General features: G+C 41.3%; 1 protein-coding gene across 1 annotated transcript in view; it reads left to right on the forward strand.

The window, feature by feature from the left end:
- Positions 1–15,021, forward strand: part of LOC126141399 (glutamate receptor ionotropic, kainate 2) — a 1,424,310-nt gene that overhangs the window by 356,768 nt on the left and 1,052,521 nt on the right. The window lies entirely within an intron of this gene.

Genomic DNA, 15,021 nt, shown 5'->3' on the forward strand with positions numbered 1-15,021 from the left:
ACCATTCTTGAGCAATGCATTGGTGAGATTTTAATTCTGCTTCAAGCAGGTCTGGTTCGCAGATTTTCCTTGCTCTTTCCGCCAACGTTTTTATATCTTTAAAGTCAGTACTGCCATTAGACTGCTTTTATTTGCGTAGAGGGGATCTGACAAAAGTTCAACAAACCTTAGACCAAACGGTAACAGCTAAGGCCCAACTCCTGAACTGGAAAGTGCATACATGAAATAACATCCGGGTAACAGTGACACTGGCCAAAGCGCCCAGCAACATTTTCCGTGCATTCGGGATGCCTAGCTCTTGGCCACGTAAACACCGTACATTACCTATCTAGACGTAGCCCATTTCCGTTTACCTGCCGAGGTTCGAAAGGAAAGACATCTGTCAGTCAGGACATACAGGAACAGCGATCACATTACCTTAACTCTGACACTTATAATGTAATTACTGAACTAACAGAGACTACGTGACCACAGTATTAACTTTTAAAACCTCACGAATAGTGGACAATAATATAAAATGTTCAAACTCCGTTTCCAGGCTGGAAAAGTCAAATTCACCAGGATACGACAGTTACAATATTTCCCCCACGGCATCACAATAGACCTGCGAATGTTATTAAAGAAGTGTTGCCAAGTGCTTTTAGTTATGTGGAAGATGTGAATGTGAGTTTGCGTTGCGGAACGTCCGTGTACGACCAAGATCACAGTGCCACACGAGGCAGAATCCGCAGTTCCGCGTCAGCCCATCGTCGGCACAACATTCAGACTAGGCGACGATAACGAGAAGATTCTCGTCAGAGGGAGGAGCATAGCACGTGAAGTGTACTGCGGCACCGTGAAGTGAAGTGTAGCACAGTACCGTAAAGAGTTCCTGTAGTTTTCCGAGACTGTTCACAAACACAAAAAAATATAAAAAGAATTAGGTGGTTGTGTGGCAGCAATATGGTTCAAATGGCTCTGAGCACTACGCGACTTAACGTCTGAGGTCATCAGTCGCCTAGACCTTAGAACTAATGAAACCTAACTAACCTAAGGACATCACACACATCTATGCCCGAGGCAGGATTCGAACCTACGACCGTAGCGGTCGCTCGGCTCCAGAGTGGCAGCAATAGAACAGTAACGTGCCCTCATGCCATTACAGAGGATATACACATTTATATGTAAGTCCACTAATATTTTTATAAGATGACAACATACATTTTGTTTCTCTATGCCTTTAGCCCCCGATTTAGGACATAGTGTAAAGTGGTTCCGACTATTAAATATTGTCTGTCCAGTGTTTATACTTTGTAATTAACCAGAAGATGTAAAAACTTCAAAAAATGCTAACACGCGGCCTATTATGTAAGCAGAGAGAATAGATCTGAAGGAAATTATAAAATAAATAAATCGCAATGTGAATAGATAATACAGTCGGCACAAGTAATGTAGACCGAATTTCTAATATAAGAGTATAGTGAAAAGTTTTGGCCTGGAAATTGAAGGATTACAGGACGAACACTTGCATATTGGTTCGAGCGGAGCGGAAATTAAAGTGTGGAGAACGAGTTTCTCAGTAGTTTGGACAGATGTTCCAAGCCAGGCTAAGGGGGGCTAGGGAGCGTCTTATTGTAATAACAAAATAAAACACCTAATTCAATACTCTCTTAAAATGTGATAAGAATTATAACAATTACAAAAACAAAAAATGATGCGCTTCCAAAATCCGCATTGCTGTATGGAGGTACTCTATTCACAACTACCCGTTTCACGTCAATACAGAGGCATCTTCATGTTTGTTGTTGTTTTGGTCTTCAGCCCAAGGGCTTATAATGGCTACATTTACGTGATGTAGATGGGCTATTGCGGAGGATCAGCATTACGTAAGTTATCCTCATTAAGAGTGAAAACACATTGGTGGGTAGACATAAAAATATTGCTATGTGGCTTTTGGAAACGCCTCATCATTATTGACTTGTTTGGCTGTTGTAATCTTTATAATAATTTAAATGATATTGAGTATTGAGTATATTTGTTGTATTCACAATATCTGTAAGCTATGATTGCCCTCCCTAGATAATTGTTTCTTCCTGCTTGTAGTTGCAATGTGTGACAAAGTTGCGACGATGAACGCTGAAAAGAAAGAGACTGAATTGGGATTTCCCTCAATTCATACTTAAAAAACATACCTATTGCAAGCAAAACTGGATTATACCATTTCACGAACCTCAGTATGAATACTTAATATCAAAAATATACAGTTTATTTACGGCTTAGATTAGAAACAAAGACACTCATGTTCACTTTATTTCGTGAGAAGTTATCCATCTTACTTATATAGTACATGAAGTCATATTGATCAGCTTTCGAGCACTGTGTATTATGAAATTCTACTACTGTAGGCAAATTAGTTCTAAAATTGTATAAAATGTAAAACAATTCACGTTACTCGGAGGGACGGATATTGTAGGGAACAGATGATAGTGGCAGCCAATAGAAAGCAAACTAAAAGGAGTAATGGAAGCAACGCATAGTAAGCTAAACTTGAACGTCAAGAGGAGAGATTAATTTTAAGTTAAGAGTCTAAAGGATGAGGAGCTTTGACTCCAGAAAGGGAGTTTTTAAAATTTGTATGACTGAATTTTAAGCACCAAGTGACCGTGTAGTGCATCTTCCGGGAGTATAAATTGTCAGAAAGCTATGAGTAAAATCGGTGTCATATTTATTGAATAGCGTCGAAAACAAACTGAAAATTTTATTTTCAGTTATCTTGGGATTTAGAGAGAAACGATGCTATTTACGTCATCAGCCCGTATATCATTCTAGATGAGATGTCAGAATAATATCGCTTTCCCTAAATGGAGCAGTAGTTAAATGTAATCAGAACAGTCGATGGGGTAATACGCGAAAAATATGAGCGCCACACCCGACAAATGCAACCAAGCAAACCAGCTGTCGCCGAGCACTGCGTCGAATATAAAAATGAAGTAAAATATGATGAGAACAGTGCCTCGATGCAGACGGAAAGTTTCAGGACAGTCTAATTAAGAACTCAATCGAAAGAAGAGACTTGAAAACTTAATAAAACGGAGCAGATGTATCAGTTTAAGCAAGTATTGGGTCAGGCAGTCAGTTTCTTAACATTTCGCCGACCATCACATCGACCACATTGGTAAACGCGAAGACAATGGGCTTTTCACGGGGTATCAGTCGGGGCGATGAAAAACTAGAGCATAAAAGGGTGCTGCGGGCGCCGGGAATCTATAAACAGCGGTGCGAGACCAGCACTAGTTCACAGTCTGATTAGTGCCCAAGCAGACAGGACATGCAAACTGAAGACTCGCAGATATCCAGACATCAGTAACACTTGTGTCACACTTTCGTCAGCATTTCTAGAATTACTCTAACAGCTGCTCCTGCAACTTGTCCGGAATTATTGAAAGAGGATTAACATAGGGGTCGTCCAAAATTCAAGAAAGGTTCCTTTCCGTGATATAGGGCTATATTGGATTGCCGTGAAGCTAGTATCCCCATGGAATGGGCCGGTTGCAGATGTAGTGCCCTACTCTTGAACGACCGAAGGTATCTTGTTCCACCATAGAGATTTCCCTTCTTTCTCCTCTCGCAAATGGAGTGAGGGAAATGCGCTTTCTATATGGTTCCATAACAGCCGTTGTTTCTGCTGTCCTTTCGCAAAATGTACATTTGCAGCAGCAGAAACGTTCCACAGTTAGCTGAAAATGCCTGTCCTCTAAACTTTCTCGATAGCGTTTAGTGAATAGAACGCAGTCTTTTTTCCACTGATTCCCATTTGATTCGAGAAGCCCCTCCGTAACACTTGCGTACCAATTGTTGGAGCATAACAAGCATTGTTTTGCCACTCATCTGTATTAAATTAGTTTTCTGTATTTGGAGTAAGCTTCCAACCATCACACCAAACAGATACTTTGTCATCCTACATCCTCCTACAGTCATTCAAAGACGATGCTTTTCCACGCACTATGGCGTCATCAGCAAAATATCACAAATGACTGTCCACCCTAAGCCGTCACATCATTTACGTATATAGAGAACTAGAGCGGTCCTACCACATTTCTTTGGGGCATTCCTGGTGATACCAATGTCCCTGTTGAACACTCGCCGTCGTTGACATTGTACTGGGTTCTGTTACTCAATAATTCTTCAAGCCATTCTCATATCTGGAAACCTATTCCGTATGCTCGGACCTTCGTTGATATTCTGCAGTGAGGCGCCATATCAAACTGCAACCTCCCCCTTCCTAATAGGCCTGTTGGAAGACGATACAAATGACCATGACCGCGTGTGTCTAATGACATTTTAAAGTGAGTAAGGCTATCGTTACCGAAGGACAATAATGCCGGTTAGTAGGAGGAAAGTGTACAATAAACACTTCTGAAGGAAGAATTTATTCTTAATTTTGAAGCTGTCGAATATAGTGCAATCGCTCGCGAAACGACAAGGGGGAAATGGGTACCACGTAATATTTTTAATACAAAAATCCTGATAATACAAAAAAATACTGACTAGCAGGAAAGGGACAATTAAACGATCGCCAGCTCACTATGGCAATGCGTATCCAGAATCTTAGGAAAAGCAATGGAAAAGAAAATCAAGCAAGTAATCATTGGCGTGCCAACAGAAGCTTATCATGCTTTTCCACAACACCGCAGTTCATTAGGAAATAAAGGAATCAGAAAGCACTAAATTTACAGCTACTTATTCGAAATACTAAATTTTGAAAGCAAAGTTAAATGAAGTTCCTTGTTTAATAAATGAGTAACTGGAATTGAATATCTGTTACGTAAAAATATGAGTTTCAGTAACTTTATCGTAACTTAATGCAAAATTTATAAAAGGCAAGCAATTTACTGTTGAGTATTGAGATTTTGAACTGAATTCACTTTAGGCAAACGAGCAATTGATTTAATTTCAACATAAGAACAATAACATTCGTACCAAGCCAGCAGAAGTCACACGCTAAGCTAAATACTGAATAAACGAAACTTCACACTCTTCATTTGTGCTCCATCTTTAGTTATTAGTTTTGCCAGCGAAATTTTACGTTACTTTACGTGGGTGAAGATAATACTCATATTTGTAAATTACTTATGCCTCTGTTAGGCAATACAAGAGTGAACAGTTACTGAATCAGGAAAATTTGGACTGAAACTGTTAGTGGCAAACAAACAAAAAATGACAGTAGTTGATTGCGTGGAAAGGAAAGCACCCTGCTTAGTAATAATGTCTGAGGACAATGACAACACACTATCCTATCACTTTTAACTATTTCAATTTATTATTCAAGAAATTTATTAAAGTTTGTGAAAGAAATGCCCCTGGGTAATGACCGTACAGTGTTAGTTATACTTTGCCAGTTAACAGTTTACGACGTTGTAGCTGTGTGGACAACGAAGAATATAGCCGACGATAATGCTGAGCTGCTGATGGTTGTGAACTACGAGTCGATCCCAGAGCCACGAATAATTATGGAACAGGCAATAGCTATAATTGCAGCTTCCTCCGCATATCCATTCCTAAAGTACTCTCAATACTCGCCGGTTGACAAATCAGGCTTGTCTACATTGGAGCGAACATGGCTGCACACCGCATCTGCGGTAGTGCCCAATAAACACTCCCACTCTCTTTCAACACTCCAACTACTCTGCCTCGTCTTTCCTCGCAGCACGACAGAGATTCTCCATAAGCAAAGATAAACAACAGCTACTGCGATTTCGTCATTGCTATCGATACGTTTAAGTAAAGTTTCCTAGGCTATTACCCTGCAATTTACAATATTTAAATTGTATTAACAATAAGTTATATACATTCAGAAATAAATACAATATTACTTGTATTACGTGCTAAATATAGTTTCTGCAACAAAGCTTAGAGCAGCATATTACAATTTATCACCAGATATTGTTGTTGTTGTTGTGGTCTTCAGTCCTGAGACTGGTTTGATGCAGCTCTCCATGCTACTCTATCCTGTGCAAGCTTCTTCATCTCCCAGTACCTAATGCAACCTACATCCTCCTGAATCTGCTTAGTGTATTCATCTCTTGGTCTCCCCGTACGATTTTTACCCTCCACGCTGCCCTCCTGTACTAAATTGGTGATCCCTTGATGCCTCAGAACATGTCCTACCAACCGATCCCTTCTTCTGGTCAAGTTGTGCCACAAACTTCTCTTCTCCTCAATCCTATTCAATACTTCCTCATTAGTTATGTGATCTACCCATCTAATCTTCAGCATTCTTCTGTAGCACCACATTTCGAAAGCTTCTATTCTCTTCTTCTCCAGTCTATTTACCGTCCATGTTTCACTTCCATACATGGCTACACTCCATACAAATACTTTCAGAAATGACTTCCTGACACTTAAATCTATACTCGATGTTAACAAATTTCTCTTCTTCAGAAACGCTTTCCTTGCCATTGCCTGTCTACATTTTATATCCTCTCTACTTCGACCATCATCAGTTATTTTGCTCCCCAAATAGCAAAACTCCTTTACTACTTTGAGTGTCTCATTTCCTAATCTAATTCCCGCAGCATCACCCGACTTAATTCGATTACATTCCATTATCCTCGTTTTGCTTTTGTTGATGTTCATCTTATATCCTCACTTCAAGACACCAACCATTCCGTTCAACTGTTCTTCCAAGTCCTTTGCTGTCTCTGACAGAATTACAATGTCATCAGCGAACCTCAAAGTTTTTATTTCTTCTCCATGGATTTTAATACCTACTCCGAATTTTTCTTTTGTTTCTTTTCCTGCTTTCTCAATATACACATTGAATAACATCGGGGACAGGCTACAACCCTGTCTCACTCCTTTCCCAACCACTGCTTCGCTTTCATGCCCCTCGACTCTTATAACTGCCGTCTTGTTTCTGTACAAATTGTAAATAGCCTTTCGCTCCCTGTACTTTACCCCTGCCACCTTTAGAATTTGAAAGAGAGTATTCCAGTCAACATTGTCAAAAGCTTTCTCTAAGTCTACAAATGCTAGAAACTTAGGTTTGCCTTTCCTTAATCTTTCTTCTAAGATAAGTCGTATGGTCAGTATTCCCTCACGTGTCCCAGTTTTTCTACGGAATCCAAACTGATCTTCCCCGAGGTCGGCTTCTACTAGTTTTTCCATTCGTCTGTAAAGAATTCGTGTTAGTATTTTGCAGCTGTGGCTTATTAAACTGATTGTTCGGTAATTTTCACATCTGTCAACACCTGCTTTCTTTGGGATTGGCATTATTATATTCTTCTTGAAGTCTGAGGGTATTTCGCCTGTTTCATACATCTTGCTCACCAGATGGTAGAGTTTTGTACAGGACTGGCTCTCCCAAGGCCGTCAGTAGTTCCAATGGAATGTTGTCTACTCCGAGGGCCTTGTTTCGACTCAGGTCATTCAGTGCTCTGTCAAACAATTCACGCAGTATCGTATCTCCCTTTTCATCTTCATCTACATCCTCTTCCATTTCCATAATATTGTCCTCAAGTACGTCGCCCTTGTATAGACCCTCTATATACTCCTTCCACCTTTCTGCTTTCCCTTCTTTGCTTAGAACTGGGTTTCCATCTGAGCTCTTGATGTCTCCTTAATTTTCCTGTAGGCAGTATCTATCTTACCCCTAGTGAGATAAGCCTCTACACCCTTACATTTGTCCTCTAGCCATCCCTGCTTAGCCATTTTGCACTTCCTGTCGATCTAATTTTTGAGACGTTTGTATTCCTTTTTGCCTGCTTCATTTACTGCATTTTTATATTTTCTCCTTTAATCAATTAAATTTAATATTTCTTCTGTTACCCAAGGATTTCTACTAGCCCTCGTCTTTTTACCTACTTGATCCTCTGCTGCCTTCACTACTTCATCCCTCAAAGCTACCCATTCTTCTTCTACTGTATTTCTTTCCCCCATTCCTGTCAATTGTTCCCTTATGCTCTCCCTGAAACTCTGTACAACCTCTGGTTCTTTCAGTTTATCCAGGTCCCATCTCCTTAAATTCCCACCTTTTTGCAGTTTCTTCAGTTTTAATCTACAGGTCATAACCAATAGATTGTGGTCAGAATCCACATCTGCCCCTGGAAATGTCTTACAATTTAAAACGTGGTTCCTAAATCTCTGTCTTACCATTACATAATCTATCTGATACCTTTTAGTACCTCCATTGTTCTTCCATATATACAACCTTCTATTATGATTCTTAAACCAAGTGTTAGCTACGATTAAGTTGTGCTCTGTGCAAAATTCTACCAGGCGGCTTCCTCTTTCATTTCTTACCCCCAAGCCATATTCACCTACTACGTTTCCTTCTCTCCCTTTTCCCACACTCGAATTGCAGTCACCCATGACTATTAAATTTTCGTCTCCCTTCACTATCTGAATAATTTCTTTTATTTCATCATACATTTCTTCAATTTCTTCGTCATCTGCAGAGCTAGTTGGCATATAAACTTGTACTACTGTAGTAGGTGTGGGCTTCGTATCTATCTTGGCCACAATAATGCGTTCACTATGCTGTTTGTAGTAGCTTACCCGCATTCCTATTTTCCTATTCATTATTAAACCTACTCCTGCATTACCCCTATTTGACTTTGTGTTTATAACGCTGTACTCACCTGACCAGAAGTCTTGTTCCTCCTGCCACCGAACTTCACTGATTCCCACTATATCTAATTTTAACCTATCCATTCCCCTTTTTAAATTTTCTAACCTACCTGCCCGATTATGGGATCTGACATTCCACGCTCCGATCCGTAGAACGCCAGTTTTCTTTCTCCTGATAACGACATCCTCTTGAGTAGTCCCCGCCCGTAGATCCGAATGGGGGACTATTTTACCTCCGGAATATTTTACCCAAGAGGACGCCATCATCATTTAATCATGCAGTAAAGCTGCATGCCCTCGGGAAAAATTACGGCCGTAGTTTCCCCTTGCTTTCAGCCGTTCGCAGTACCAGCACAGCAAGGCCGTTTTGGTTATTGTTACAAGGCCAGATCAGTCAATCATCCAGACTGTTGCCCTTGCAACTACTGAAAAGGCTGCTGCCCCTCTTCAGGAACCACACGTTTGTCTGGCCTCTCAACAGATACCCCTCCATTGTGTTTGTACCTACGGTACGGCTATCTGTATCGCTGAGGCACGCAAGCCACCCCACCAATGGCAAGGGCCATGGTTCATGGGGGGGGGGGGGGGGGGGACCAGATATTAAACGATGTAAATTTTGGATGGTACAGAAGATATTTCATCTGCATTTTCGGTGTTACAAAACGCTTTCGGAAATCTCGGAACATGGAATCTGCCTGTCGCCCTGCATCCATGATTCTCAGGATATTACGCGAGATGAGGGAAGTTGAGTTTTGCATATGCGATGTTCTCTAAACCCTTGTTGATTTTTGGACAGAAGGTTTCGTGTCTCAGTGTGGTAGAATGGAGTCCTGTACGGGTAACGACATGAACGGGCAACTTATAATTAAAGTTAAAGTAAACTTTCAGTTCCGATGCATAAGTCAAAATTCACCCTAAGTTTCTACCACTAATGTTGAAGTTGTCTTACAAAATCGGATGCTTCTTTTCGAGCACCTTCAACAATATCAACAATAGTGATATTAGAACATTAGTGATTCAGTCATGTTCTAGCGACTGCCACTTTCGACATTCGAAGGAACACCTGTCAACCTTGCAGGAAGATGAGACGTTTAGAAGACATGAAATTTCCGTAGCAGCAATAATAGATCTTGAAATGTCACTGTCTTCCAGAAAGACTCCAAATCTCAGGACTAAACCGTTCTCAGATGTATGTGTAGGGAATGTACATCCTAAGAGAAATAGTAAATTTTTGTTTTCTGGAGAACTTCAAGCGACAAGTGATTCAGGAATGTACAATGACATTTACTGCACTGAACTCAACATTATGGAGAAAGGAAACTGTTTAATAGTTCAAATATTGCCGCATTTGTGGAAAAAAATTAAATGTTTTACGTGTTCATGCACTCGCTAATTTCCCAATCTATTATGTGCAGCTTACATTTCCAACAGTATCACGCAAAACAGTAATAAAATGTGTCAGCCATGTAATGTGTGTCTGTCATTAGCAACTCGCATTAAAAGTGAAACAGCGTCGTCCATTTTAATTACGCCGGCTTTACATCATGTAATATATTATTAGTACAACAAAAAACTCAAATTTGTAATGAGCTCCACTCATAAAGCGACTGCCGTGATACACGACCTCTGGGAGGTTATCATTCTGCAAATGAGGCCGTCATCAACAGAGCGTGCCTCTGACAATCGCCGGCGAAATTAATTAGCGGCGCTGCCATGCTGTATCCTGCCAAACGTGGATGCAGTCAAACATTCTAAAATATTCTTAGTAACTAGTGTAAAAAGCGATCGGTTTTCATTACGATACTGATGCCTGACGCACCATCACTTCAAGAGGTGGAGGAGTGTTATTGCATAATGCGTAACGTACGCGCAAACTGAAGAATTGTACATAACCATCTAATAACTGAGGCAAATGTACTGGATGCCACAGGGGATATGAAATTAACAGAACGCATCATGCAGAAGATGAACAGAAGGAAATACATTGGAGAATATCTAAGGAATAAGCATGAGTAATCAGAAATTAAGAGATAGGATAAAAAGATGCCAGCCTCTCAAGCTGAGATGGTGAAACTGGGTGTGGAACAGTTGGAGAAAGAAAGAGAAAAAAATACTGCGATCTAAAATGGGCTATGAAAGATAGATGCGAAAACCTAAGACAGAACTGTACCGTAGCGTTGGCACAATAACATAAGAAATGCAATTCAATAGGTCAAAATTAGAAGCACATTTGCGCAGTTTCAGTACAGAGCGAGTGACTAAAGGAGTATGGGAAGGAACAGGTGAGACCAGACAAAGTACATTTACCAGGTTTGATCCACCAGGAAAGATAGACACATATACAACATTTAGTGTGTTTGAGCACTTTGCATGCCTTATCTAAATATCTATGACATTCTCATCAATGATCAAATATAATGGACACCCCTATGGAGATGCCCCGGTTTTCGGATGTCGTCAAGCACTGAATTACAACACTAAGACCATAGTTAAGCAGCTAACGACAAGCTTTTAAGTTATACCAGATCTACAACATTTTGAAAATAAAATTTGTTTGGAACATTCCTGGAGGAATATAGACCGTGCATGCGAACTGTTGTTGCTGACACTGAATATACTCACGAACTGGAAGGCCGATTCGTTTTGGTTTATTTTGCTGTGTGGACGAATGATGCTGAAGCACATTTTAGGAAGACACAGTGGACCATCCGTGTTACTTCCTCTTGTATTTGAAGGTAATTGGATGTAGTCTTTAGGGGAAAATCAGAACAAAGCAGATTGATTTTCACCGAGAGGAAATAACTTAAATGTTCAAATGTGTGTGAAATCTTATGCGACTTAACTGCTAAGGTCATCAGTCCCTAAGCTTACACACTACTGAACCTAAATTATCCTAAGGACAAACACACACACACACACACACACACACACACACACACACACACACACACATGCCCGAGGGAGGACTCGAACCTCCGCCGGGACCAGCCGCACAGTTCATGACTGCAGCGCCTCTGACCGCTCGGCTACTTCCGCGCGGCAAGAGGAAATAACTGTCCAAACCCTAATCGACATAACATTGTCAACAAACTGCCTGTACCTTTAAGCGGAAGAGTGAAACGGGTGCCTGACTCAATTATAACAAAGGCCTACCTGTTGGTACTGCATCTTCCATCTTTATATCGTCGAACCTTCGACTCATACCTGTAACGCAGCTGCTAGTACGTTGCGCTCCAACATACGAACTCTGACGATGAATTTCTCTATAACAATAGCACTCTGGGAGAGATTGGTACTAATGTAAATGAATAGCAAAAATATCTGTTAAAAGCTTTATATAATGTTGAGGCCCAGTGTCCTCCAGTTTGGTAGGTGAACGTTGGTACACCGACTGCGCGAAGTTGCAAGTGCGTTTATTAGAGTTCAAGGAGCCCAAGCGACCGTAAATACTTCCAGTCAACAAGTCGTTACGGGCCCGAAAGAATTAGATATGCAGTTGTGTATTTCCGAAACTAACCTACCACAACAGTGCTATAACGTGCAGCTCTCTACCATGCGAGACTTAAGGACACAAAGGCAATATGGTTCAGGATCTTCCCCGCAGTTTACAACCCTGTATTCTTCAGGATACAATAACAATCTAAGTCCATCGTTGGTACAGAGAGATCTTCATCAACACTACAGTGAGATGACAAAATCCATGGAATACCTTCTAATATCGTGTTGGATCACCTTTTGCCTGGCGTAGTGCAGCGCAACTCGACTTGGCATGGGCTCAACATGTCGTGGGAAGTCCACTGCAGAAATGTTAGGAAACGCTGCCTTATAGCAGTCCATAATTGCGAAACAGTTGCCGGTGGAGGATTTTGTGCATGAACTGACCTCTCGATTTTGTTCTATAAATATTCGATGAGATTCATGTCGGTCGATCTAGCTGCCCAAATCATTTCCTCGAATTGTAGAGAGTGTTCTTCAATCCAGTCGGGAACAAATGTGGACTGGTGACAAGGCACATTATCATCCATAAAAACACTGCTATCGGCTTGGATATTCAGACTACAAAAACCGGATCTTAGGAAGTAAACTTCTTTTAAATAAAACGTAACAATAAAATGAGAAACTACAACTAAGAGTATACAGGGTTAAAAGCATTTAAACCGACGAAGTCTGGGAGATTTTAGGGGACATAAAAACAAATATTTTTCCCTAATGTCATTTTTTTCTATGAGGATTATTTAAACCGGTGGAGGCCATATTACTCTCTTAAGTCGTCAGAGGCCGTATTACGATCTTCAGTTGTTAGAGGGCGTATTACACTCTTCAGTTGTAAGCAACTGCTGTCCACCAGTGTAGTAGTGCATTGTCTCTGTTTACTAATGGAGCGATACAACTGGAGTGAGTACATTGATATGATTGGTGTTACTATGTAGCGCACCACAACGGACGACCTGCACAGCGGGTTTATCAACAACAATATCCTAATCGCCGTATCCGGCATCATACGACCTTTGCTGCTGTGTACCAACGTCTGCGTGAGACAGGGTCATTTAGCAGATTACCTGGACAGGGACGCCGTCGCACGGTAAGAACGCTGCAATTTGAGGAAGCTGTCTTGCAGCATGTGGAGATGGATCCTTCAATCAGCACTCACGCAGTTTCACGTAACATGGGGACGAATCAGACGATTGTAAGAATAGTCCTTCGAGAGCAATTGTTACGTCCATTTCACTTACACAACCAGAAACCAGTTGATTATCCACCCAGAGCACAGTTTTCGCAGTGGTACCTGGAACAATGTGAAATGCATCCCTACATTTCCATCCTGTGTGTTGTTTACCGATGAAGCTACGTTCGGGCGTGATGGAGTGTTCAACGTACACAATTCGCTTGTTTGGAATGAGGATAACCCACATGCCACAGTTACTAACGCTCATCAAGTGCGGTTCTTCGTTAATGTGTGGGTCGGTGTTGTTGGGGACTATTTAATTGGGCCGTATCTGCTACCTAGGCCATTAAATGGCAGTCACTATTACAATTTTCTCGCCAGAGCATTTCCAGAATTGCTGGAAGACGTCCCGCTCCCTATAAGACAACGGATGTGGTTCCAACATGACAGGGCGCCTGCACATTTCAGTCGTCGTGTGCGTCGATTCCTGGACCGATGGTTCCCATAAACGTGGATTGGCAGAGGTGGTCCTGTACCATGGCCTGTTCGATCCGCAGATATGTACCCTCTGGACTTTTTTGTGTGGGGAGAGATGCGCAACCTTGTTTACGCAACTCTTGTTGCATCAGAAGAGGATCTGGTTGCCCAGATAGTAGCAGCAGCAGCAGCAGGAACAATTCAGGATACTCCTGCGGTTTTTGCCCGTGTCAGACAGAACATGATTCGACGGTGTAACCTTTGTTTACGAGTCAGTGGAGGCATTTTTGAAAATATACTGTAATTGAAATTGAGTTGTGTTAATGTGTTGTCTCTTGGTCATAAAAAATGGAAAAGTGTTTGTTTGTTTAATTGATTTTCCGCCAGAGAAATCTTCGTCTGCCGGTTTTAATACTGATCATAGGAAAAAATGACATTAGGGAAAATATGTGTTTTGATGTACCCTACAACCTCCCAGAGGTTGTCGGTTTAAATACTTTTCACCCTGTGTATTTAAATTATATTTTGGAGCCACTAGGCAGTCAGATATAACACCCGATAACTGAAAGCGCAAATTCTTAAGAAAAATATAATAAATATACAGGGTGTTACAAAAAGGTACGGCGAAACTTTCAGGAAACATTCCTCACACACAAGTAAAGAAAAGATGTTATGTGGACATGTGTCCGGAAACGCTTCATTTCCATGTTAGAGCTCATTTTAGTTTCGTCCACCTACGCTCAGTGGAGCACGTTATCATGATTTCATACGGGATACTCTACCTCTGATGCTAGAACATGTGCCTTTACAAGTACGACACAACATGTGGTTCATGCGCGATGGAGCTCCTGCACATTTCAGTCGAAGTGTTCGTACGCTTCTCAACAACAGATCCGGTGACCGAGGGATTGGTAGAGTCGGACCAATTCCATGGCCTCCACGCTCTCCTGACCTCAACTCTCTTGACTTTCATTTATGGGGGCATTTGAAAGCTCTTGTCTACGCAACGCCGGTACCAAATGTAGAGACTCTTCGTGCTCGTATTGTGGACGCCTGTGATACAATACGCCATTCTCCAGGGCTGCATCAGCGCATCAGGGATTCCATGCGACGGAGGGTAGATGCATGTACCCTCGCTAACGGAGGACATTTTGAACATTTCCTGTAACAAAGTGTTTGAAGTCAAGCTGGTACGTTCTGTTGCTGTGTGTTTCCATTCCATGATTAGTGTGATTTGAAGAGAAGTAATAAAATGAGCTCTAACATGGAAA

Source organism: Schistocerca cancellata, chromosome 1, assembly GCF_023864275.1.
Source record: "Schistocerca cancellata isolate TAMUIC-IGC-003103 chromosome 1, iqSchCanc2.1, whole genome shotgun sequence".
NCBI classification, from domain to species: domain Eukaryota; kingdom Metazoa; phylum Arthropoda; class Insecta; order Orthoptera; family Acrididae; genus Schistocerca; species Schistocerca cancellata.